Source organism: Phoenix dactylifera, chromosome 9 (genome assembly GCF_009389715.1).
Source record: "Phoenix dactylifera cultivar Barhee BC4 chromosome 9, palm_55x_up_171113_PBpolish2nd_filt_p, whole genome shotgun sequence".
Lineage (NCBI taxonomy): Eukaryota > Viridiplantae > Streptophyta > Magnoliopsida > Arecales > Arecaceae > Phoenix > Phoenix dactylifera.
The window spans coordinates 7,974,890-7,998,845 of NC_052400.1; the positions used below are offsets into that span (position 1 = coordinate 7,974,890).

Here is a 23,956-nt window from a genome sequence, read left to right on the forward strand (position 1 = left end):
AATAAGGTTTGCACAGAAAACGGTATTGAATACAATTGTTTTTGCACCAAGAATACTATTACATATAGGGGTTATAAAAATATAAAAATAGAACCTTTGTTGTGTAAGGACAATGCTTTGTGATAGCAGTTGATTAATGTTATCATCACAGCTTGTCATATTATAAGGTTTCTATTAAATCTATTTTTAAAGAAAACCCCATGTGAACTCATGAAAAAAATAGAAAATCAAATGGTGCATACCTTCATTTTTTTTTTTTCAGTTATACATGTTATGTTCTCAAAAATGAAATATATGCCAAATCTGATAAAACAAGTGTTTCTTTGGATATTACTCTCTAAGCAATGCATATAGAATATTCAATGAAAAGATACCAGTTGTAGAAATGTCAATTCATATTATTCTTATTAAAACTAGATCTTTTATTGAGAATATAGTTTGTCATTTTTGCTTCTATTTAAAAGACATTAAGAAGAATGAACAAGATGATAATTGGTTAAGTTAAACTAAATCATTTTGAAAGGGATAAAATTTGAAATCTTATTGAAGAATCTGAAAACTTTTTATATTTGGAACAAAACTGAGTTTTTCAGAAACACACTAAATTAAGAAGAATTTGTGATTACTAAAAGAATTAATCAGAAAAGATGAAATAGATCTTGATGAAATCTTTGCATAATTAGAAGCCAAAGATAACCACTTTCATTTGATTGTTTTATGAGACTTGTATTTTGTCAAATGAATGTGTAGAATGAACTTCTGTGTGGTTATATTATTAAAATTTTTATGTAAAAATAACCATCTATATTTGAAAAATATTCATTACAAACATGATAAAATACTATTTGATTTAGAACAAGCACCAAGAGCATGATATGAATGATTAAGTAACTTTTTGATAGAAAGTAATAGTGATAAAACTATGTATCAAAAAGAAAAATTCTGATATCATAATTGCTCAAATATATATTGATGATATTATTTGTGGTGCTACTAATGAAGCTTTATGTAAAGTTTTTTTTTTTAAGCTCATGCAGGGTGAGTTCGAAATGAGTAAAATGGATGAACTAATCTTTCCTCTCGAACTCCAAACTAAGACAAATAAGAAAGGGGATCTTCATTGGCCAAAGAAAGTTCACAAGAATATTCTTACAGAAGTTTGGCATGAAGAAAGGTATATCTATGACCCCATATTGTAGAGTTTAAAAATAATGAGCAAGGTAATTTTATTATTTGAAGCTGTATTACTATATCATGCAGCTTGTAGGCCAAATTGTATGCTCATTTTGTGCTTTTATGCAAAGATATCAAACTAATTCTAATGAATTACATCTAATTGATATCAAAAGATTCATAAAAATTTGTTAAGATAATAAAACTAAGTACTCCAATCTTAGGTAAAAGCAAAACAAGTATAATATATTCAGTACATTTATAAGAATTATGTGAGCATTCCTTTGGATGGGATAAAATCCATAATCAACTATAATAGGAAGAGTTTGGAGTGAACATTTTTAAAGAGAAAAGTTTAACCTTTCTACATTGCTCATCATAGGGATGGTGCCAATGGGGAGGCTAGTGGTAGTACCCGGCACTATTTGACCCAACTATTCGGTGTAGGGTATATTAGGGACGGCACAAGAGGGAGGCTAGTGGTAGTATCTCGTGCCCCTTCCAACTCCACCGGATAGGGAGCAAATAGAATATAGAGCATAGAAAAGTAAAACCGAAAAACAAATGAAGATAATCAAAATGTTCATTGAGTGGTTAAAGGAAGAAATTAAAAAAAAATTTGGAGAATAACTCAATATGATTTCTAGATGAAAACTACGGTTTAAGAAAAATAGAATTAATTTTGATGCTTTGGTTGTTTGCTCCGATACGCATATGAAACATATCTTCTTCTATCTTATAAGTATACTGAAATTGGTCTAAATGATGTATTTTTCAATGATCTTGATTGCAAATAAATGGTTCTAAACATATGATATTATTTTGATATTAAAAAGATTTATGGTGCTTCATATATACATTGCTGAAAAACTATGACTAAGAAATTAATATTTTGAATATACACTCCTACATAATTAAATACTTCTATCATTAAAAAGAAAAGCTATTTTTAAGAAGAGAGTTAATGATCCTAAAGCTTAAAATATTTCAACTCACTTCAATAATTCTTATAGGAAAGAAAATATAATTACTTTTGAAAGAAATTTGAGCTTCAAAAGAATTATTTTCTGATTAATATTTTCATACATATTCAAAAAAAATAAGAGGAAATATAATTTATTCTTGAAAGATTAAAAAGAGTGATTGCTATAAATTTTGAAAAATTCTGGATCACTCTACATTCTTGATATTATAGAAGAACAAAAAAAAAAAGGTTTGAAAGAAAATGCATCTTTTGAGGGGGAGCTTTAAATACTCAATCTCTTTATTGAAAATTATCTTCAAACTCTAAACTCTCAAATGGAATGATTAATTAAGGGAGAGAAAGAAAATTTCAGAGTGAGAGATCATATAGAACTTAATCGTATAAATTCGCATCTAAAGATGAGACAAAAAATACTAAATGTAAAGTGGTATTAAACTTTGTGCTTCATTGAATATCTTTTGAAAGTTGGATTTCCATCTGTATTCATCGGTAAATCATTTATTTCTGAAAATTAATTGAAAAGAATTCCATCTGTCTTAGTTTCGAAAATTTATCTTGGAATCTACTTATGAGTTCTTATTGGCTTGCACTTTAGTGTTTCAATCCTGAGCCAATTCATTTTAATTGATTTTGATGCTATGATCTTTAACGGAGTAGAAGAAAGTCTTTAAGAGAGCTCTAAAAGAACTTTCAAAGCCTTGAATTTTATGTATCCTACACTGCATAAATTCATGTTTTGGTATCTATGCCCCAATACTTTTATATCATGAAAGAACTTTGAAGTCATTAAGAATTAAGGGTTCAACATAATCTTATGTTTTTCGAGTATATAAGGTTTGATCTTTATTTGCTCTTATACTATACTCTGAAAATTAATTAGATTGCTCTCATCTTGCTATATACTTAATATATATATATATATATATATATATATATATATATATATATATATATATATAAAGGTGTTGAATTTTCATTCGTGCCTTCTTTGAATATTATTCTTGATACTCCTTGAGATAACTTGAAAAAGATTCCATCTACACTTGATTTGAAAAATATCTTTGGAATCTACAGTTAGAGATCTCTTTTGGCTCACATCTTAAATGTCTCATTTCTAAAGTCAAACACATAGAAATAAGATATCATTTTATTAGGGATCATGTGCAAAATGGAAACATATGTATTGAGCATATATGTACTGAAAAATAATTAGCTGACATATTCACAAAATCCTTGAGTGAAGATAGATTCTGTATGCTAAGGAGGGAATTAGGCATATGTGATCCTTTTTATTGAAGAGATATAAAAGGGAGCAAGCAGTCTCATGATACATTCCTCCCATTTCTAAAAATTCATGAAACATGAGTCAAACTTGTAATCTATAGATTCCTTACTCATGTATCATTGTCCCAGAAAGAATTTGTAAGGATTGGAAGCAAGGAAAATTTTTAGAAGCGAAAAGGAAGAGAAAGAAAAAATTTCTGAACTTGGGTCGACCCAACCCAGAATAGGGTCGACCCAAGAAAATTCTTGAGTCGACCCAACGTCGGGACCCCACTGTTAAAAGGGGGACCTGTGAGCTTCTAGGGCACTGTTTACCCTTTGTCCTCTTCCGAAAACCTTATTCCCCACTCTCCAATCTCCTCCAATCATCTCCAAACACTAGATTACTTCAAGATCTTGGAGAAATGGGACCCAAGAGAGCCGTAGCCAAGCGATCCGGGAGAGTCTCACGGATCCAATGTGCGGAAAGAGAAGCTACAGAGTCGACCTCCCCGTGCCACGTACACTAGGAGGATGAGGACTAGATCACAGCCATTAGATACTCCCTAGGCTGATATTAGCATTTCTGTTTAGAGCCTAGGATATGTATCTAGTTCTCATATGAATTTTGTGTTGATCATGTATTTTGAACTTTGATTGAGGAACATTGCATTTGTTTTTGTTTTGGCATTATTGTACTAAAATATTCCTATTTTGATCAATGAAGTTGAAATGGTTGTTAATTATTGTGTCTATTCCCATGCACCTATTTGATGATAACAAAAAGGGGGAGAAGTAAGGAAAGAGAAATAAGGAAAGAGAAATAAGTTGTCAGACAAGTTGAAAATTATAATAGGAAAGCATATACATTTAAGGGGGAGCAATTTGTAACAATGAAAATGATCAAATCTAAAATTTTCATTGAATTTCAGAATTTGGCACATAGAATTTCAGAATTTGGCACACCTTTCACACCTCGATACATAATCTGAAACTTATACTTTATCTCAAATTTTTGAAGTTTCATCTTTAATGAAATATAAATGAAAGGGGGAGCAATTCAAAAAGTCAAATTGGAAATATTTGAATGATATAGGGGGAGACTTCACTCTCATATTTGAAAAGCTGAAATTCAGCAACTTGAGCCCTTTGAAAACTGATCTTAAGATAAGTATCAATATGCTCATACTCTATATTTTGTAATCATCAAAAAGGGGGAGATTGAGGATGATAGTGTTATTTTGATGATTAACAAGCAATAATCAAGAGTATGTTACAAGTTAATTCGATACTTCATTTATAAGTCTGTTACTCTTAGTATATTTATATAAATGTATTTCATTGTTTATTTGGATGAATCTAACCTTGAGTTGCAGCAAAGTGTGGATTGAGTCGACCCCAAGGTTGATTGGGTCGACCCCGGCACATCAAGAAAGCATTTGGCACACTTCTGCAAAAATAGCACAGATGAACACTAAGTTGGGTCGACCCAAGGAAAGCATGAGTCGACCCAAACCTCAAGCCTCTCAAAGACTCAGGAAAATGGTTCTCTAGAAATACTGAGAGGGTCGACCCAAGATGAAGTTGAGTCGACCCAAGCTTGAGTCGACCCAAACAGTGAGAGGGTCGACCCAAAGACAATGACAGAATACATGACAGAAAAGGTTCTCTGGAAACCCTGAGAGGGTCGACCCAAGTAAAAGTTGAGTCGACCCAACTGACCTTGAGTCGATCCAAAGAAATGTTGAGTTGACCCAAGTGAAGGAAGGCTGAAATGCAAGGTTCTGTGGTTCTGAGAGGGCCGACCCAAGAAAAGTTTGAGTTGACCCAAATCTGATGAATAGTGGTTTGGGTCGACCCAAGAAAAGTTTGGGTCGACCCAAGCACGGGCAGAAGCATTACGGCTAGTTGTGCAGAAGTGCTTTTTGGACTTCCAACGGCTATAAACGGCTAGTTTTTTCAATCCAACGGTCAGGAAGGACTATTTGAAGGTTGGAGAAGTATTTAAGAGGGAGTATTCATCAGAGAAAGCAAGCTTTGGAAAATACATCAAGTGCATTCAAGAGAGAACCCTAGCAAGGCAAGCTTCATCCAAGAGCTTCATTCAAGAGTCAAAAGAAAGTGGTTGAGCAGATTTCAAGAGTCATTAAGAGCTCCATCCACCCTTGAAGAGTAAAGCATCCTTGACAAAGAAGAGAGAAGTCACATCAAGCGATAACTATTCTCTAAACTCTTCTTTGTAGATTATATTGTTATATTTGCTCATCTAGGAGCTTAAATCTTCTTACTTTGTTTATTAAACTACTTGTAAAGGTTGGTTGGTTAGCCCGCAAAACCAACGGAATAGGTTGATTGGTGAACCCGGAAAACCAATTGTAAAGGTTCGTTGGTGAGCCCGTAAAACCAACATAGGTTCGTTGGTGAGCCCGTAAAACCAACATAGGTTTTTGGTGAACCCGGAAAACCAAAGTGTAAAGGTTTTTGGATTGTGAGCCCGAAAAATAATCCAACTGTAATCCGTGGGATTATAGTGAATTTCCAAGGGGTCGCTTGGGGAGTGGACGTAGGTGCTAAGGAGAGCACCGAACCACTATACTTCTTGTTGTTTGTATTGTGATTTGTTTAATTCCACTAACTCATCATTTAACATAAGTAAGTTAAAATTAAGAGAAACCAAGTCACCCCCCCTCTTGGCTTGTCACCTTGGGCAACACAAGCGATCCGGGAGAGTCTCACGGATCCAACGTGCGGAAAGAGAAGCTACGGAGCCATCTACAGTGTCTCCACAAGGTGAGACACGTGTAGAGCCACCTCCTCCTCCCTCCCCTTCAGTACAACTTGCAAAGTTTGCGGGGAGACCGGTTACAACGGGGATAAGGATCCATTCCGAGTTCTTGGATCAAGAAGGGTTCCGTTTGGGGGAATGGATCCGAAGGCAAGGATGGGAGTATCTCTGCTCCCTAGATGTGGTGATATACCCGGGACTAGTCCGGGAGTTCTATGCCTTCCTCAAAACTAGGATGGGAGGGCTCATATCGGAAGTTCGAGGAGTTAGGGTTCGAGTTTCCGAAGAGAGTTTGAGTGAGTTGCTTCATCTCCCCTGCGAAGGAGCAACTCCAGAAAAGCCAGAAAACAAGTTGAGAGCCCTGCAGTTAATTCTTGAGAATGAAGACTTCGACTTCTCGGAGCAGGTTATAGCGAGCTCTCTTTCTGCAGAGATGAGGTTGTTGCACAACATCATTGATAGGATTCTATTTTCGAAGAGCGGAAGATTTGATCTCATTTCAGAGCGAGATCTAGTTGTGATGGAGCATATTATTCAGGGTATTTCCCTGAATCTCCCGGCCATGATACTGATGCAGATGAGGAAGGTGATCTGCAACTTCAGAGTATCCTTGCCTTATGGTATGATACTCACCTTGATCTTTCGACAGCACGACATATCTGTCGAGGGGGAGATCTCCAGGCATCTGCTTTTTACTGATACATACACTGCACGATCACTTATTCGCATGGGCTATGAGAAAGTGAACGGGCAGTGGGTTCGTGCTGGAGCAGGGATTCAGGGTGATGCACCAGAGGGTGATGCACCAGATATTGGAGACCCTATCCCTGAGGATGAGGAGCATATGGATCATCCTACTGCACCTTCAGAGGCTGGACTATCGTCATCTGTTCCTGCGGGAGACACAGATGAGTTCTGGAGTAGGATGACTGAGCTTATGTCAGCTCAGGCGAGGACTATCACTGATGGGCTGACGAGCAGACTAGATATCATGTCTGCTGAGATCAGTGATCTGAGAGAGTAGATAGGAGCTCTACGGCGAGAGAGAGAGACTCATGGACCATCTGTGCCACAGGCAGCTGAGTTAGAGATTTCGGCACAGAGTCATCCAGCTCACTGTGCTCCACGCCAGACTCAGTCTCATCAGGCTCGACCTCCCCTCGCCACTTATACTAGGAGGATAAGGACTAGATCACAGCCATTAGATACTCCCTAGGCTGATATTAGTATTTCTGTTTAGAGCTTAGGATATGTATCTAGTTCTCATATGTATTTTGTGTTGATCATGTATTTTAAACTTTGATTGAGGAACATTATATTTATTTATTTTTGGCATTAATTGTACTAAAATGTTCCTATTTTGATCAATGAAGTTTAAATATTTGTTAATTATTGTGTATATTCTCATGCACCTATTTGATGATAACAAAAAGGGGGAGAAGTAAGGAAAGACAAATAAGTTGTGTAAGAAAGAGAAATAAGTTGTCAAACAAGTTGAAAATTATAATAGGAAAGCATATACATTTAAGGGGGAGCAATTTGTAACAATGAAAATGATCAAATCTAAAATTTCTATTGAATTTCAGAATTTGGCACATAGAATTTCAGAATTTGGCACATACCTTTCACACCTCGATACATAATCTGAAACTCATGCTTTATCTCAAATTTTTGAAGTTTCATCTTTAATGAAATATAAATGAAAGGGGGAGCAATTCAAAAAGTCAAATTGGAAATATTTGGATGAAATAGGGGGAGACTTCACTCTCATATTTGAAAAGCTGAAATTCAGCAACTTGAGCCCTTTTAAAACTGATTTTAAGATAAGTATCAATAGGCTCATACTCTATATTTTGTAATCATCAAAAAGAGGGAGATTGAGGATGATAGTGTTATTTTGATGATTAACAAGCAATAATCAAGCGTATGTTACAAGTTAATTCGATACTTCATTTATAAGTCTGTTACTCTCATTATATTCGTATAATAAGATAAAGATGCATTTCATTGTTTATATGGATGAATCTAACCTTGAGTTGCAGCAAAGTGTGGATTGAGTCGACCCCAAGGTTGATTGGGTCGACCCCGACACATAAAGAAAGTATCTGGCACACTTCTGCAAAAATGGCACGGATGAACAATAGTTGGGTCGACCCAAGGAAAGCATGAGTTGACCCAAACCTCAAGTCTCTCAAGCCTCAAGAAAACAGTTCTCTGGAAACACTGAGAGGGTCGACCCAAGAGGAAGTTGAGTCGACCCAAGCTTGAGTCGACCCAAACACTGAGAGGGTCGACCCAAAGGCAGTGACAGAATAGGTTCTCTGGAAACCCTGAGAGGGTCGACCCAAGTGAAAGTTGAGTCGACCCAATTGAACCTTGAGTCGACCCAAAGAAATGTTGAGTCGACCCAAGTGAAGGAAGGCTGAATTACAAGTTTCTGTGGTTCTGAGAGGGTCGACTCAAGGAAAGATTGAGTCGACCCAAGTGAAAGTTGGGTCGACCCAAGAAAAGGTTGAGTCGACCCAAGCACGGGCAGAAGCATAACGGCTAGTTCTGCAGAAGTACTTTTTGTCCTTCCAACAGTGAGTAACGGCTAGTTTTTGAATTCTAACCATTGGGGCTTGTCCAATGGATGAAGGAAACTATTTAAAGTGGCACTATTCATCAGAGAGAACATCCTTTTGCAAAATATCAAAGAGTACACAAGAAAGACAAAGTGCCCTAATCTTCTTCATCCAAGTGCTTCATTCAAGAGTCAAAAGAAAGTGGTTGAGCAGATTTCAAGAGTCATTAAGAGCTCCATCCACCCTTGAAGAGTGAAGCATCCTTGACAAAGAAGAGAGAAGTCACATCAAGCGATAACTATTCTCTAAACTCTTCTTTGTAAATTATATTGTTATATTTGCTCATCTAGGAGCTTAAATCTTCTTACTTTGTTTATTAAACTCATTGTAAAGGTTAGTTGGTAAGCCCGCAAAACCAACGGTATAGGTTGATTGGTGAACCCGTAAAACCAATTGTAAAGGTTCGTTGGTGAGCCCGGAAAACCAACATAGGTTCGTTGGTGAGCCCGTAAAACCAACATAGGTTTTTGGTGAACCCAGAAAACCAAAGTGTAAAGGTTTTTGGATTGTGAGCCCGAAAAACAATCCAACTGTAATCCGCGGGATTATAGTGAATTCCCAAGGGGTCGCTTGGGGAGTGGACGTAGGTGCTTAGGAGAGCACCGAACCACTATACTTCTTGTTGTTTGTATTGTGCTTTGTTTAATTCCACTAACTCATCAATTGACATAAGTAAGATAGTTAAAATTAAGAGAAACCAATTCACCCCCCTCTTGGCTTGTCACTTTGGGCAACACCTGTATGATGGGATGATGTCAGTGAGAGGAGGCTATTGGGACCAGATGTTGTTCAGTAAACAACAGACAAGATTTAGCTCATCAGGAAGTGGCTCCATACAGCTCAAAGCTAATAAAAGAGTCATATTGATCATAGGAGGAGAGAATTAGAATTCGAAGCAGGAGACCATGTATTTCCTAAAAAATCTTCCACTAAGGGCGTGATGATATTTGGGGTCTGAGGTAAGCTGAGCCCTAGATATATGGGTCCCTTTGAGATTTTGGAGAAGATTGGAGATGTTGCTTACCATCTTGCTCTATCACCCTCTCTTGCCAGAATTCACAATGTTTTTCATGTCTCTCTATTCTAAGAAAATATGTACATGATCCTAGTCATGCGGTGGAGGAGTGGCCAATTAGAATCATGGATAGGAAGGAATAGGTGTTGAGGTGACGCACCATCCCATATGTCAAGATCCAGTGGAGCAACCATAGAGAATGAGAAGCAATATGGGAGCTTGAGGAGGAGATGCAAGCTAAGCATTTCCAGCTATTTTATGGCTTAGGCATGTCAATTTCGAGGATAAATTTTGTTTTTATGAAGAGGAGAATGTGAGAACCGGGCAGAATTGGGCTTGTCTTATAATAAAGTTGATAGATCTAGCTGACTTTCATTCAAAAATTCAAAAAAAATGTGGGGGAGGGGATTAAGGAAATTATCCCCTGATATTATCTCTCCTCCTAGGATCAAACCCAAAGCCCCGAGTGTTTCAAGTCAAGTCTCTCTCTTTTTGTATGTTGGTCGACCCGCCCAGACAGAATAGGTTAGGCCCTTGATTAAACCAAGTGGATCAGGCCCAAAAGCCCAACTAGCTCTAGATAGGGTATCTCTCTCCCCTTCCTATGTTGGTCAACCCATTCCAAACAGATCATGCCCTTAATTGAACCCAGAATGAGTTTCTCTCTCCTTTCTATCTTTGTTGGTTAACCTGAACCGAGCCTAATTTTCTCTAATTGTTATTCTTTGTTAATGGATAAATTAGATCTAACCTAAAAACTTTAATCTGATTAGGTGGAAACTCGGATCTGGATAGCGAGAAGGCATGATCGAGATTGGTTTCCTTGCATTTAGGTAATCATGAATCCCACTTGTTGCCCAGATAGACAACCCAAGAGGGGGGGGGGGGGGATGAATTGGGTCTTAAAAAATAATTATAGCAATTAAAAGGTTTGTGAATGACTAATTAATGCTCTTTGCAAGTGGATTAATTAGATGCTATGTGCAGTGTATGAAATGAAAGTAAGAGACAACAAGACAATCATAAACACAAGAAAATTTATAGTGGTTCGGAGCTAACCCTTGCTCCTACGTCCACTCCCCAAGCCTCACTTGGGAATTCACTGTAACCCCTCGGATTACAGCCGGTTGTTTTACAAGCTCACAACCTAACTTGTTGTTTTACGAGATCACAACGAACTCGGTCGGTTTTCCCAGGCTCACCGACTAGAACCACCCGATTGTTTTTCCGGGATCACAATCAAACTCTTACACGTTGGTTTCAACATAGGCTCACCAACAAACCTTTACACCCTTGATTCAATCCCCTGATTGAATCAAGTAAGGAACAAATGGATTGAAAAACAAATAGAAAAATACAGCTTCTAAACAAGCAGATATTCAGCGATATAAATAAGAGAGAAGTTAAAAGCCCTCAAACGAATTTATGAAGATGTAGAGGAGGGCTTCTCGAACTCGGGGTCTCCTCTTGAATGTCTTGAAGACTTGAAGACTGAAGGAGACTTCTTTAATGCTGGGAAGAGTTGGTTGGATGGAGTTAATGGCCCATCTTCCTTCTTTTCCTTTGAAATCCTTTGGTAGATGAAGATTTCTTGTTTTCTTTGAATGGAATGTCGCTTCTCTACCTTGCTACAGTTCTCTGTGGCTATTTAAGCCATTCTCCACGGAAACTAGCCGTTAGACACAATCTTCTAGCCGTTCTGCACATTCTCCATGGAAACTACTCGTGCGATCTGGAGTCGACTCAGCTGCAGCAGGAGTCGACTCATGCTTTTCTGGAGTCGGCTCGGCAACTGTTCCGGATTTGAATTAAAGTGCTCTTCTCGACTGGGAGTCGACTCGACTTAACCCGGAGTCGACTCTCCAAAGTCTGGAGCTGACCTGGCACTTTTGGAGTCGACTCATTCCAAGGAATCCATAGATGTATTCTTCAACTTTGCTCACTTGAGTCGACTCGAAAATTCTGGGAGTCAACTCGGCGCTCAGAGTCCGAACTCCCGATCTTCTGTCTTTTGACTCGTGCCGTCCTAGAGTCGACTCGAACTGTTTCGGAGTCGACTCGGCTCTCAGTATCCGAAAAACAATCTTCTGTCTTTTTGGGGTAGCGCTATCTTGGAGTCGACTCGAACTGTCTTGGAGTCGACTCGTCTCTCAGAGACGAAAATACTGTCTACTGTCTTTTTGGGGTCGCGCTATCTTGGAGTCGACTCAGACTTTGCGGGAGTCGACTCGGCTCTCAGTGTCTGAAAGTTGCTCTCTGACTTTTGCCTTGTATCACACTGGGAGTCGACTCTCGCTTCCTTTGGAGTCGACCTGCCAACCATCGGAGTCAACTCGAGTTCCTCAGGAGTCGACTCGGCTCTCAGGGTCCAAAATAACTTCTCTGTCTTTCTGTCTGTAACTCCCTGGAGTCGACTCGTACTACCCTAGAGTCGACTTGGCAGTATCAGAGTCGACTCGCGTTCTTCAGGAGTCGACTCGTTGACAGGTTTTGAGTTGGATCTTTCTGTTCGTCTGTCTGTTCTCAGTCGGAGTCGACTCGTAATGTACAGGAGTCGACTCGAGCCTGTGCCAGTGCTTCTGATACGCTTGGAGTCGACTCGTGTTGCCCAGATAGACAACCCAAGAGGGGGGGGGGGGGTGAATTGGGTTTTTAAATTAACTTAGCTAATTAAAACTTTGTGGATGATTAACTAAATACTATAGCCAGTTATTTAATTAAAGCTAAGTGCTGTGAGTAATGTGTGGGAAAGAAGATGAGAGACAATGCACTACAAACACAAAGTTTTATAGTGGTTCGGAGCTAACCCTTGCTCCTACGTCCACTCCCCAAGTCTCACTTGGAAATTTCACTATAACCCCCTTGGATTACAGCCGGTTGTTTTGCAAGCTCACAACCGAACTTGTTGTTTTACGAGCTCACAACGAACTCGGTCGGTTTTCCCAGGCTCACCGACTAGAACCAACCCCGATTGTTTTCCCGGGCTCACAATCAAACCCTTACACTCGTTGGTTTTAAACCGGCTCACCAACCAACCTTAATCCCCTTGATTCAATCCCCCGATTGAATCAAGTAAATACACGAGATAGAAGAAAACAGAAAATAGCTTCTCAAAAAGCAGATTTAAAACAATATAATCGTAAAGGAGTTAGAAGCCCTCAAACGCTTTTAAGATGGTGAAGAGGTGTGGTTTCTGGAACTCCGGTCTCCTCTTGAAAGAGTGATCGACTTGAAAGCAGGAGGAGGAAGCTTTGAATGCTGGGAAGATGTTGGTGGAGCAGTAAATGCAGATCTTCCCTTTTTCTCGTTGAAGAGCACTTAGAGAGCTTGAAGACTTGAATGCTAGGAGTGGAATGTGTGTTCTCTACCTTGCTACAGTCTTCTGTGGCTATTTAAGCCAACCCCCATGGAAACTAGCCGTTACTCTGCTTTTTCTGGCCGTTCTGCACACTCTGCGCAGCCTGACAATGTGACCGTTGGTGGGTTGGAGTCGACTCGCGCGATCAGGAGTCGACTCGGCTGTAGCAGGAGTCGACTCGAGCTTTTCCGGAGTCGACTCGGCAACTGTTCCCAGTTTGAATTAAAGTTGCCGTCTTGACTGGGAGTCGACTCGTCTTGACCCGGAGTCGACTCGCCAACTTCTGGCGCTGACCTGGCAATTTTGGAGTCGGCTCATCCTCTGTAGTCCGTGGATCCAAATTTGAATTTTGTCCACTCGAGTCGACTCGACTGTCCTGGGAGTCGACTCGAATCTCAGAGCCCGAACTCCCGATTCTCTGTCTTTTGGCTCATCCAGTCTTGGAGTCGACTCGAACTTCCTTGGAGTCGACTCGGCTCTCAGTTTCCGAAAGTTGGTCTTCTGCCTTTTGACGTGAAGCTTGTCTTGGAGTCGACTCGAGCTGTCTGGGAGTCGACTCGAATCTCAGAGGCAGTAACATGGTCTTCTGTCTGTCGATGGTCGCACAGTCTCGGAGTCGACTCGCGTACTGCGGGAGTCGACTCGAATCTCAGAGTCCATAAAACGCTCTCTGACTTTTTCTTTGTGTACCGCTGGGAGTCGACTCGCGTTCCACTGGAGTCGACTCGAATTTCAGAGTCCATAAAACGCTCTCTGACTTTTTCTGTGTGTACCGCTGGGAGTCGACTCGCATTCCACTGGAGTCGACTCGAATCTCAGACCTGAAAAACTGCTCTTCTGTCCTTCTGTCTGTTTTCAGTCGGAGTCGACTCGTACTGATCAGGAGTCGACTCGAGCTCGTGCCAGTGACCTTGATACGCTTGGAGTCGACTCGTGAAACTCGGGAGTCGACTCGTATCTCAGACATTGGTTCATGCAGACTTCTTAACTTATCCAAAATGCTATGAACCAAGTCTAGAGACACTTGGACAGGATTTTCACTGAAACACTCAATTGAATTCATTAGTAATCACAAGATATACTCAAATGCTTTGAGCTCATCAAAATCAAACGGGGTTTTAATCGATCACTCCACAATCTCCCCCTTTTTGATGATGACAAAACTTTGAGTATATGTAAAATGAGTTGCTCAGTAAATAATGAAATAAACTCCATAAATGAATTCAAATATCTGATAATTTAATTTATCCAAGTTTGAAAGGAGTGAAACATTAAATTTCGGAGTTAAAGTTTCCCCTTTCATTTGGAATTATATAAGCCTTCATATTCTGCAATCAATTGTTTGGCTTATATGACATTAATGATTTAGCTTGATTAAAATTCAGATTCTCCCCCTCAACATATGCATTCAACTATGTTTTGATTTTCTGAATTTTCTTTTAATGCTTTGAAATTTTTGAACTAAAATTTTTGTTTTTAGAGGGAAAATCTGTCAATTTGTTCTTGAGTAGGATTCAGCTAATCTCCGAATATCCCTTGAATAGATTTTGGAGATTACTCCATTAGGAGCCCCAAAAGAGAGATAATGAGCCTCGAGGTACCGAATCCACTTAGAACAAATTTATGTGTGTTTTTAAGAGTTTATCGTTTTATTTATTTCCATTGATTTTTTTTACATATTTTTTAATATTTCTCCCCTTTTACATATTTTATACTTACACATTTCTCCCCCTTTTTGTCATCATACCAAAAAGGAGGTAATCACACACAATCAATGGCACAAATGGCACAGTCAATCATCAAATGGCACAGAAATGAAGATAAGATGTCTACTCATTGTATTGATATGAAGGTGAATACATTTGAGCATACAATAGGTAAAGCAAGAACAATACAAAAGAAGACAAAACACAACTCAAAATCATCTATGACCTCCTCGAGGATGTGCCTCCCCCTCTCGAGGATACATCTCCTCCTCTGGAGGATGTGGCTCCCCCTCTCGAGGATACATCTCCTCCTCTGGAGGATGTAGCTCCCCCTCTCGAGGATACATCTCCTCCTCTGGAGGATGTAGCTCCTCCTCTCGAGGATGTGACTCCTCCTCTCAATCGGCTCTGCTCCATGAGGAGGGCGACTACCTCTGTAACATGGCCCAGCTGCATGATAATAGACGTGGTGGCTCTGCTATGTGTAGTGGAGAGCTCAGTCACCGACGTCTGAAGCCCAGTCACCGAGGTCTGAAGTGCGTCCAGCTTGTCGATGAGCACATTCGACAAGCGCTCGGCCCCCTCGGTCGTGGTGTGCATGTCACGGCGGATGTCATCCCGCATCCTCCTCGTGGTGCTCGTGACCTCGCTCATGCTGTGGAACTGGGCCTGCACTAGGGTCCTAATGTTGTAGATCTCCTGCCGCACCTCAGCCGTCATGTCTGTCACGGCTGTCAAGGATGGGACCAATGCTGAGGATGGAGTGGGTGCAGGAGTGGGAGCTGGCACGGAACCTCGGAGCTCCCGGAGCAGCTCGTCCCTCAAATCTCGGACGATCTCCTGCCGCAGCTCCCGGAGCTGCTCTGGATCAATACGGACCTCCATAAATGGTGGAGCTGAGGAGGAAGGTCCGGCAGAGGTGGTAGGAGCAGGAGGAGTGGATGGAAGGTCTGGATGGTCTGGGAACTCTGGGTAGTCAGAATCTGGCTCAGGACTGGGTGATGGTCTGGTGGTCTGAGCGGTGAGAGTGGACTTCCTAACCCAGATCCCTTCTCTCTTCCAAAATCCCATCCTGTGCATGGTCCCCGTACCCAAGCGATCAGTCCATCGCAAGGCACGAGAGGGTTCCTTCTCAGGAATAGAAATTTCGTACTGCCTAAAGAGAAGAGTGAATATCATTCCGTATGGGAGGGAGAGCCTAGGTCTATCCAGGGGCTCACACATATACCTATAAATGAGCTTGGGGAAGTTGACCGGGGTGTCCTGAAGAATGTAAGACATAATAGCTAGGTCCCTCTCATTCACAAAATCAAATCTTCCTGTCTTAGGGAAGATGGACCTGGACAAAATGCTCAAAAGGATTCTCACTTCAATAGGAAGTGAGCTAGCAGATACCTCATCTAGGGGAGACTGAGGTGGATGCCCTAAGACGATCGTAAGGGCCTCAAATCTATCCTCAGGATGTGCAGGAGCCACCCCTACTAATGGAAGGTGGAGGATATGGGCAATGAGGTCCTCTGTGACACGCAATGGGACACCTAATACCGTGCCCTCAATACCTCCATCTCCCCGATGGACGGTACTGTAGAACTCTTGAACTAGGCCAGGATAGGTGGGAAGGTCCAAAGTGAGGAAGTACTCTAGACCCTGGGCTCTAAGCCTATCGCCTATGGTGAATCCTTCCCGGGAGAGATAGTCGAAAGTGACATACCTCCCGGAGGTGACGGCCTTCCCGGCCAACGGCCTAACATGAACCACCCTAGGCGGGGAACGATCCGGAGGAGGTTGCCTCGCGGGATCGTGCCGCGCCTTGGAGCGCCGCTCGGGACCGGCCACGGGACGGGACCTCTTTCTAACAACTCCCTTGCGAGGCATCTTGACCTAAACAAGATGAAAACCTAGAGAACGAAGAAGGATCGATAGAGGAAGCTTGGGACTGACCTGAAAAGACCTAGGAACGGACGGAAACTCAATGTCCGGCGAAGAATCGACGGGAAAAGGGCTTGGAGACGATCGAGGATGACCTAGGAGTCGGCTCTAGGGCTTTGTGAACAGTGGCGGCTTGAGAAAAAGTGTTTGCGAAACGACAAACCTAGGGTTAAAAAGTCGGATCCCGACTGCGAGTCGACTCCCCTGAGTCGCGAGTCGACTCGACCTCGAGTCGACTCCAGAAAATGCGCGAGTCGACTCTCCTTATGCGCCTGTAGACTTCGAGTCGACTCCCGACAATGTGCGAGTCGACTCCCCCTCAGCTGCCAACTTTGCGAGTCGACTCCCCCAAATGCGCGAGTCGACTCCCCCTTAGGAGCCGGCTCTGAAACTTACTCGAGTCGTCTCTAACCTCGGCACGCACTTAAAAATCATGCTATAACCGTGCCAAATGAGGGAAAATCACCTAGTTGGGATCTGATTTGATGATCATTGAATAGAAACTCTATTTTAACCTCATTTTAACCATCAAAATCAATTAATCTAGTGGAAACTCCCACTAGGATGGGTCAATCACTCCTAATCCCCTCCTAAGTACACTGAACCTCTCTTCACTTAGGGGTTTTGTAAAAATATCTGCTAATTGATTATCAGTACAAATAAATTGGAGAGTCACATCACCATTCAATACATGATCTCTTATGAAGTGATGTCTTATCTCAATGTGTTTAGTTCTTGAGTGTTGAATTGGATTTTTAGTTAGGTTTATGGCACTTGTATTATCACAATTAATGGGAATTTTATCTTGTTTAATGCCATAATCTTCTAATTGTTGTTTAATCCACAAGATTTGAGCACAACAACTCCCGGCTGCAACATATTCAGCTTCTGCAGTGGATAATGCAACCGAGTTTTGTTTCTTGCTAAACCATGAGATTAGGTTTTCTCCTAAAAATTGACAAGACCCGCTGGTACTTTTTCTATCAAGCTTACATCCAGCGAAGTCTGAATCTGTGTACCCTATTAAGTTTAGGCTAGATTCTTTAGAGTACCACAGCCCTATGTTCTTAGTTCCTATTAAGTATTTAAAGATTCTCTTAACTGCAGCTAGGTGTGATTCTTTAGGATTAGCCTGATATCTAGCACACATGCACACACTAAACATAATATCAGGCCTACTTGCAGTAAGATACAGTAAAGAACCTATCATACCTCTATAAAGTTTTTGATCTACAGATTTACCTGATTCATCTTGGTCTAACTTACATGATGAGCTCATGGGGGTGCTGATTGACTTGTTTCCCTCCATATCGAACTTCTTGAGCATCTCCTTGATATATTTGGCTTGATTGATGAAGATGCCTCCTTCAGATTGTTTGATTTGAAGCCCGAGGAAGTAGTTCAGCTCTCCCATCATGCTCATCTCAAACTCACTCTGCATCAAATCAGCAAATTCCTCGCAGAGGCGATTGTTAGTAGCACCGAAAATGATATCATCAACATAAATCTGTACTAATAACATATCCTTATTTTTCTTTTTCAGAAATAATGTTGTATCTACATTTCCCCTAGAGAATTCATGTTCTAATAGAAATTTACTAAGTCTCTCATACCATGCTCTAGGTGCTTGTTTTAGACCATAAAGTGCTTTGTTCAGTTTATACACATGATTGGGGTATTGATGATTTTCAAAACCAGGAGGTTGTTCCACATATACCTCCTCATTAATAAACCCATTTAGAAAAGCACTTTTTACATCCATTTGATATAGCTTGAAGTCCTTAGAGCATGCATATGCTAATAATAGTCTAATAGCCTCAAGTCTAGCTACGGGAGCAAAGGTTTCATCAAAGTCTATACCTTCTTCTTGATTATAACCCTTTGCTACTAGTCTAGCCTTATTCCTTATAACAATTCCATTTTCATCTAGCTTATTTTTATATATCCATTTTGTACCTATAATTGGATATTCAGAAGGTCTCTCTACTAGATCCCACACTTTGTTTCTAGTAAATTGGTTTAGTTCTTCTTGCATTGCATTTATCCAATTTACATCATTTTCGGCTTCTTCTATATGATTGGGCTCAAAGTGTGAAACAAAAGCTAGATGGTTATTCAAATTTCTAAGGGATGCTCTAGTCCTAACGGGTTGGGATGGATCATCTAGAATTAGTTCCTTAGGATGCCCATGAGCATACCTCCAAGCTTTAGTTAGCCCATGATCCACTATAGGCTCTTGGTTTGATGATTCTCCTTCAATCAACTTTTGATTATCATCTTGTAATCCCATCTCATCTATCTTTTCTTCAAGTATTTCAATATCATCATCAAAATTAACCTTCTTACTAGATGAGATGTCACTAGAGTCATCAAAAACAACATGTATAGATTCTTCTATAACTAGGGTTCTTTTATTAAAGATTCTATAGGCTTTACTAGTTGTAGAATAACCTAGGAATATTCCTTCATCAGATTTTGGATCAAATTTCCCTAGATTATCTTTCCCATTATTATGTACAAAACACCTACATCCGAAAACATGAAAATAGTTAACCTTTGGTTTTCTGTTTTTCCACAGTTCATATGGTGTTTTCTTTATGATGGGTCTTAATAGAACTCTATTTAATACATGGCAAGAAGTATTAATGGCTTCTCTCCAAAAGTACTTAGGGAGGTTACTTTCACATAACATCGTTCTAGCCATTTCCTCTAGGGTTCTATTTTTCCTTTCCACAACTCTATTTTGTTGTGGTGTCCTAGGTGCTGAGAAATTATGAGTTATCCCCTTTTTACTACAAAATTCATCAAATAATTGATTTCGAATTCGGTACCATGGTCACTTCTAATAGCTATAACTGAGGACTCTCTAGCATTTGTTACTTCCTTATGGAACTTCTTAAACATAGAAAATGCTTGATCCTTATGCGCTAGAAACATGACCCATGTGTACCTAGAGTAATCATCTACTATAACTAGACCATATTTATTTCCACCTAGGCTTGTTGTTCTAGTTGGACCAAATAGGTCCATGTGTAGTAATTCTAGAGGCCTAGAAGTAGAGACACATTTTATGGATTTAAAAGAGTTTCTAGATTGTTTGCCAAATTGACATGCTTCACATATTTTGTTCTTTTCAAATTTTAATTTTGGCAAACCTATCACGGAGTCTCTTTTAACTAGTTTAGTTATTGTGTCCATGCTTGCATGACCTAACTTACGGTGCCATAACCAACTAGCATCATTTTCTTTAGTTTCATTAACAACTAAACATTGGTTATGTTTTGTAAGGTCTTCTAGATCTACCACATATACATTTCCACGTCTCATCCCTTTAAAAACTAAACTATTATCATTAGGATTTGTTATAATACATAGTGATGGTTTAAACATAACATCATATCCTTTATCACATAATTGACTAATGCTTAACAAGTTATGCTTAAGACCATCAACATATCTAACATTATCTATAAAGGTAGAAGGGGTGATTTGAACTTTACCAATACCAATGATGTGACCTTGGTTGTTGTCTCCAAAAGTCACAGCACCTCCCTTCTTAGCTTCAAGGGTGAAAAATTGATCTTTATCACCCGTCATGTGCCTTGAACAGCCACTATCCAAATACCAGCAGTTTTTGTTGACCTTGGCTGCAAGACACTCCTACACAAGCAAATCATGTCATCTTAGGTACCCAAGTTTTCTTGGGTCCTTCATGGTTAGTCAAGTTGGTTCCTTTTGGAACCCATACCCTTTTATTTTTTCTTTTAGTTTTACTTTTCCTAAAATTACATGCATTTGCTTTATGTCCTACTATTCCACAACAAAAGCAAGTTATTTTCTTAATTTTAGTTTCCCCAGCTTTAACAAAGAAGTTACTAAGAAGTTTTTGCTTATTCCTTGGTTTATACCCTAAACCCGCTTTATTAAATACGGCTCGTTGATTATTAAGTATCATGTTTAACTTTTCAGAACTATATGTGAATTTTTCAACTAAGGGTTTGTATTTGTTTAGTTCTTTAGTTAATGTCTGATTTTCGGTTTTTAGATCATTTAGCTCTTTAGTTAGATCCTTGTTTAAGACTTGTTTATGGTTTTTGAGATCTGAAAATTCCTTTGTTAGTTTCTCAATATCTTTCGTTAAGGTGTTAGTCTTCTTAATTAGGAGTTGGTTGCTTGTCTTAAGTTCTAGATTTTCTTTGGTGAGATTATCTTTATCCTTAATTAATGAATCATGCTTATGAATATAACTTTGGTTAGTTACTTTTAGTTCTCTGTTTTTAACATTTATATTCTTATACTCAATCATTAATTCATTGAACGCATCATAAAGTTCATCAAATGTAAAATCAAAATGCGTATCGGAAATTACCTCATTTTCGTTGGCCATGAAACAGAAATTGGCCTTCTCTTCTTGTTCTTCATCCGATGATGAAGATGATGCGTCGGAGTCCGATAGGGTGGTGACAAGTGCCTTCTTCTTCTTGTACTTACTCCCCTTCTTCAGTAAGGGGCACTCTGCTCTTATGTGTCCCGGCTTCTTGCACTCGTAACACCCAATCCCCTCATTTTCCCTTTCCTTACCTTTGTCTCTGCGGTAGGAATTTGAGAGACCTCTCCTTTGATGATACGTCTTCTTGTGGTTGATAAACTTCTTGAACTTGCGCACAAGAAGTGCCTCACCACCATCTTCCTCATCTTCTTCCTCTTCACTGCTACTGCTGCAAGACAGGTCCTTGTTAGAAGAAGTAGATTTTAAAGCTATTACCTTTTTCTTATGGGAGGACTCTTCCTCGTTGTGTTGTTTCATGGTAAGCTCATGCGTCATCAGGGATCCAAGGAGCTCTTCAAGTTGAAGCTTGTTCAAGTCTTTAGCTTCTTGGATCGCCGTCACCTTGGCTTCCCACGACCTTGGTAGACACCGAAGGATTTTCCTGACAAGTTCACTGTTAGTATAGTTCTTGCCAAGGCTTTTTAGGCCATTGACAATATCAGTAAACCTAGTGAACATGCTTGTGATTGTTTCATTTGAATCCATTTTAAATAGTTCATATTTATGAACCAAGATGTTTATTTTGGATTCCTTGACTTGATTCGTGCCCTCATGGCTCACTTCAAGTCTGTCCCAAATTTCTTTTGCAGAATTACAAGTTGAAACTCTATTGAATTCATTACGGTCTAAGGCACAATAAAACACATTCATTGCTTTAGAGTTTAGTTGTGCCTTCCTCATGTCATGTTCATCCCAATCCGTTTCTAGTTTGGGTACCTGAACACCCTCTACATATGTGGATGGGATGTATGGGCCATTCACTACAATGGTCCACATCTCATAGTCTTGGGCTTGGATGAATATTCTCATCCTAGCCTTCCAGTATGAGTAGTCGGATCCATTGAAGAAAGGAGGTCTTTGGGTGGACTGACCCTCAATGTGAGAAGATCCAAATGGGGTTGTCATTTTGATCTTTTAACTCTTGAGTGGAAGAGTTTTTGGCTCTGATACCACTTGTTGCCCAGATAGACAACCCAAGAGGGGGGGGGGGGGGTGAATTGGGTTTTTAAATTAACTTAGCTAATTAAAACTTTGTGGATGATTAACTAAATACTATAGCCAGTTATTTAATTAAAGCTAAGTGCTGTGAGTAATGTGTGGGGAAGAAGATGAGAGATAATGCACTACAAACACAAAGTTTTATAGTGGTTCGGAGCTAACCCTTGCTCCTACGTCCACTCCCCAAGTCTCACTTGGGAATTTCACTATAACCTCCTTGGATTACAGCCGGTTGTTTTGCAAGCTCACAACCGAACTTGTTGTTTTACGAGCTCATAACGAACTCGGTCGGTTTTCCCAGGCTCACCGACTAGAACCAACCCCGATTGTTTTTTCGGGCTCACAATCAAACCCTTACACTCGTTGGTTTTAAACCGGCTCACCAACCAACCTTAATCCCCTTGATTCAATCCCCCGATTGAATCAAGTAAATACACGAGATAGAAGAAAACAGAAAATAGCTTCTCAAAAAGCAGATTTAAAACAATATAATCGTAAAGGAGTTAGAAGCCCTCAAATGCTTTTAAGATGGTGAAGAGGTGTGGCTTCTGGAACTCCGGTCTCCTCTTGAAAGAGTGATCGACTTGAAAGCAGGAGGAGGAAGCTTTGAATGCTGGGAAGATGTTGGTGGAGCAGTAAATGCAGATCTTCCCTTTTTCTCGTTGAAGAGCACTTAGAGAGCTTGAAGACTTGAATGCTAGGAGTGGAATGTGTGTTCTCTACCTTGCTACAGTCTTCTGTGGCTATTTAAGCCAACCCCCATGGAAACTAGCCGTTACTCTGCTTTTTCTGGCCGTTCTGCACACTCTGCGCAGCCTGACAATGTGACCGTTGGTGGGTTGGAGTCGACTCGCGCGATCAGGAGTCGACTCGGCTGTAGCAGGAGTTGACTCGAGCTTTTCCGGAGTCGACTCGGCAACTGTTCCTAGTTTGAATTAAAGTTGCCGTCTTGACTGGGAGTCGACTCGTCTTGACCCGGAGTCGACTCGCCAACTTCTGGCGCTGACCTGGCAATTTTGGAGTCGGCTCATCCTCTGTAGTCCGTGGATCCAAATTTGAATTTTGTCCACTCGAGTCGACTCGACTGTCCTGGGAGTCGACTCGAATCTCAGAGCCCGAACTCCCGATTCTCTGTCTTTTGGCTCATCCAGTCTTGGAGTCGACTCGAACTTCCTTGGAGTCGACTCGGCTCTCAGTTTCCGAAAGTTGGTCTTCTGCCTTTTGACGTGAAGCTTGTATTGGAGTCGACTCGAGCTGTCTGGGAGTCGACTCGAATCTCAGAGGCAGTAACATGGTCTTCTGTCTGTCGATGGTCGCACAGTCTCGGAGTCGACTCGCGTACTGCGGGAGTCGACTGAATCTCAGAGTCCATAAAACGCTCTCTGACTTTTTCTTTGTGTACCGCTGGGAGTCGACTCGCGTTCCACTGGAGTCGACTCGAATCTCAGAGTCCATAAAACGCTCTCTGACTTTTTCTGTGTGTACCGCTGGGAGTCGACTCGCATTCCACTGGAGTCGACTCGAATCTCAGACCTGAAAAACTGCTCTTCTATCCTTCTGTCTGTTTTCA

At 40.4% G+C, this 23,956-nt stretch overlaps 1 pseudogene; it reads right to left on the reverse strand.

Annotated features, from left to right (window-relative positions):
• Window positions 1-17,445: 17,445 nt before the first annotated feature.
• On the reverse strand, window positions 17,446-22,257 carry LOC120111986 (annotated as a pseudogene).
• Between the last annotated feature and the right edge of the window lie 1,699 nt (window positions 22,258-23,956).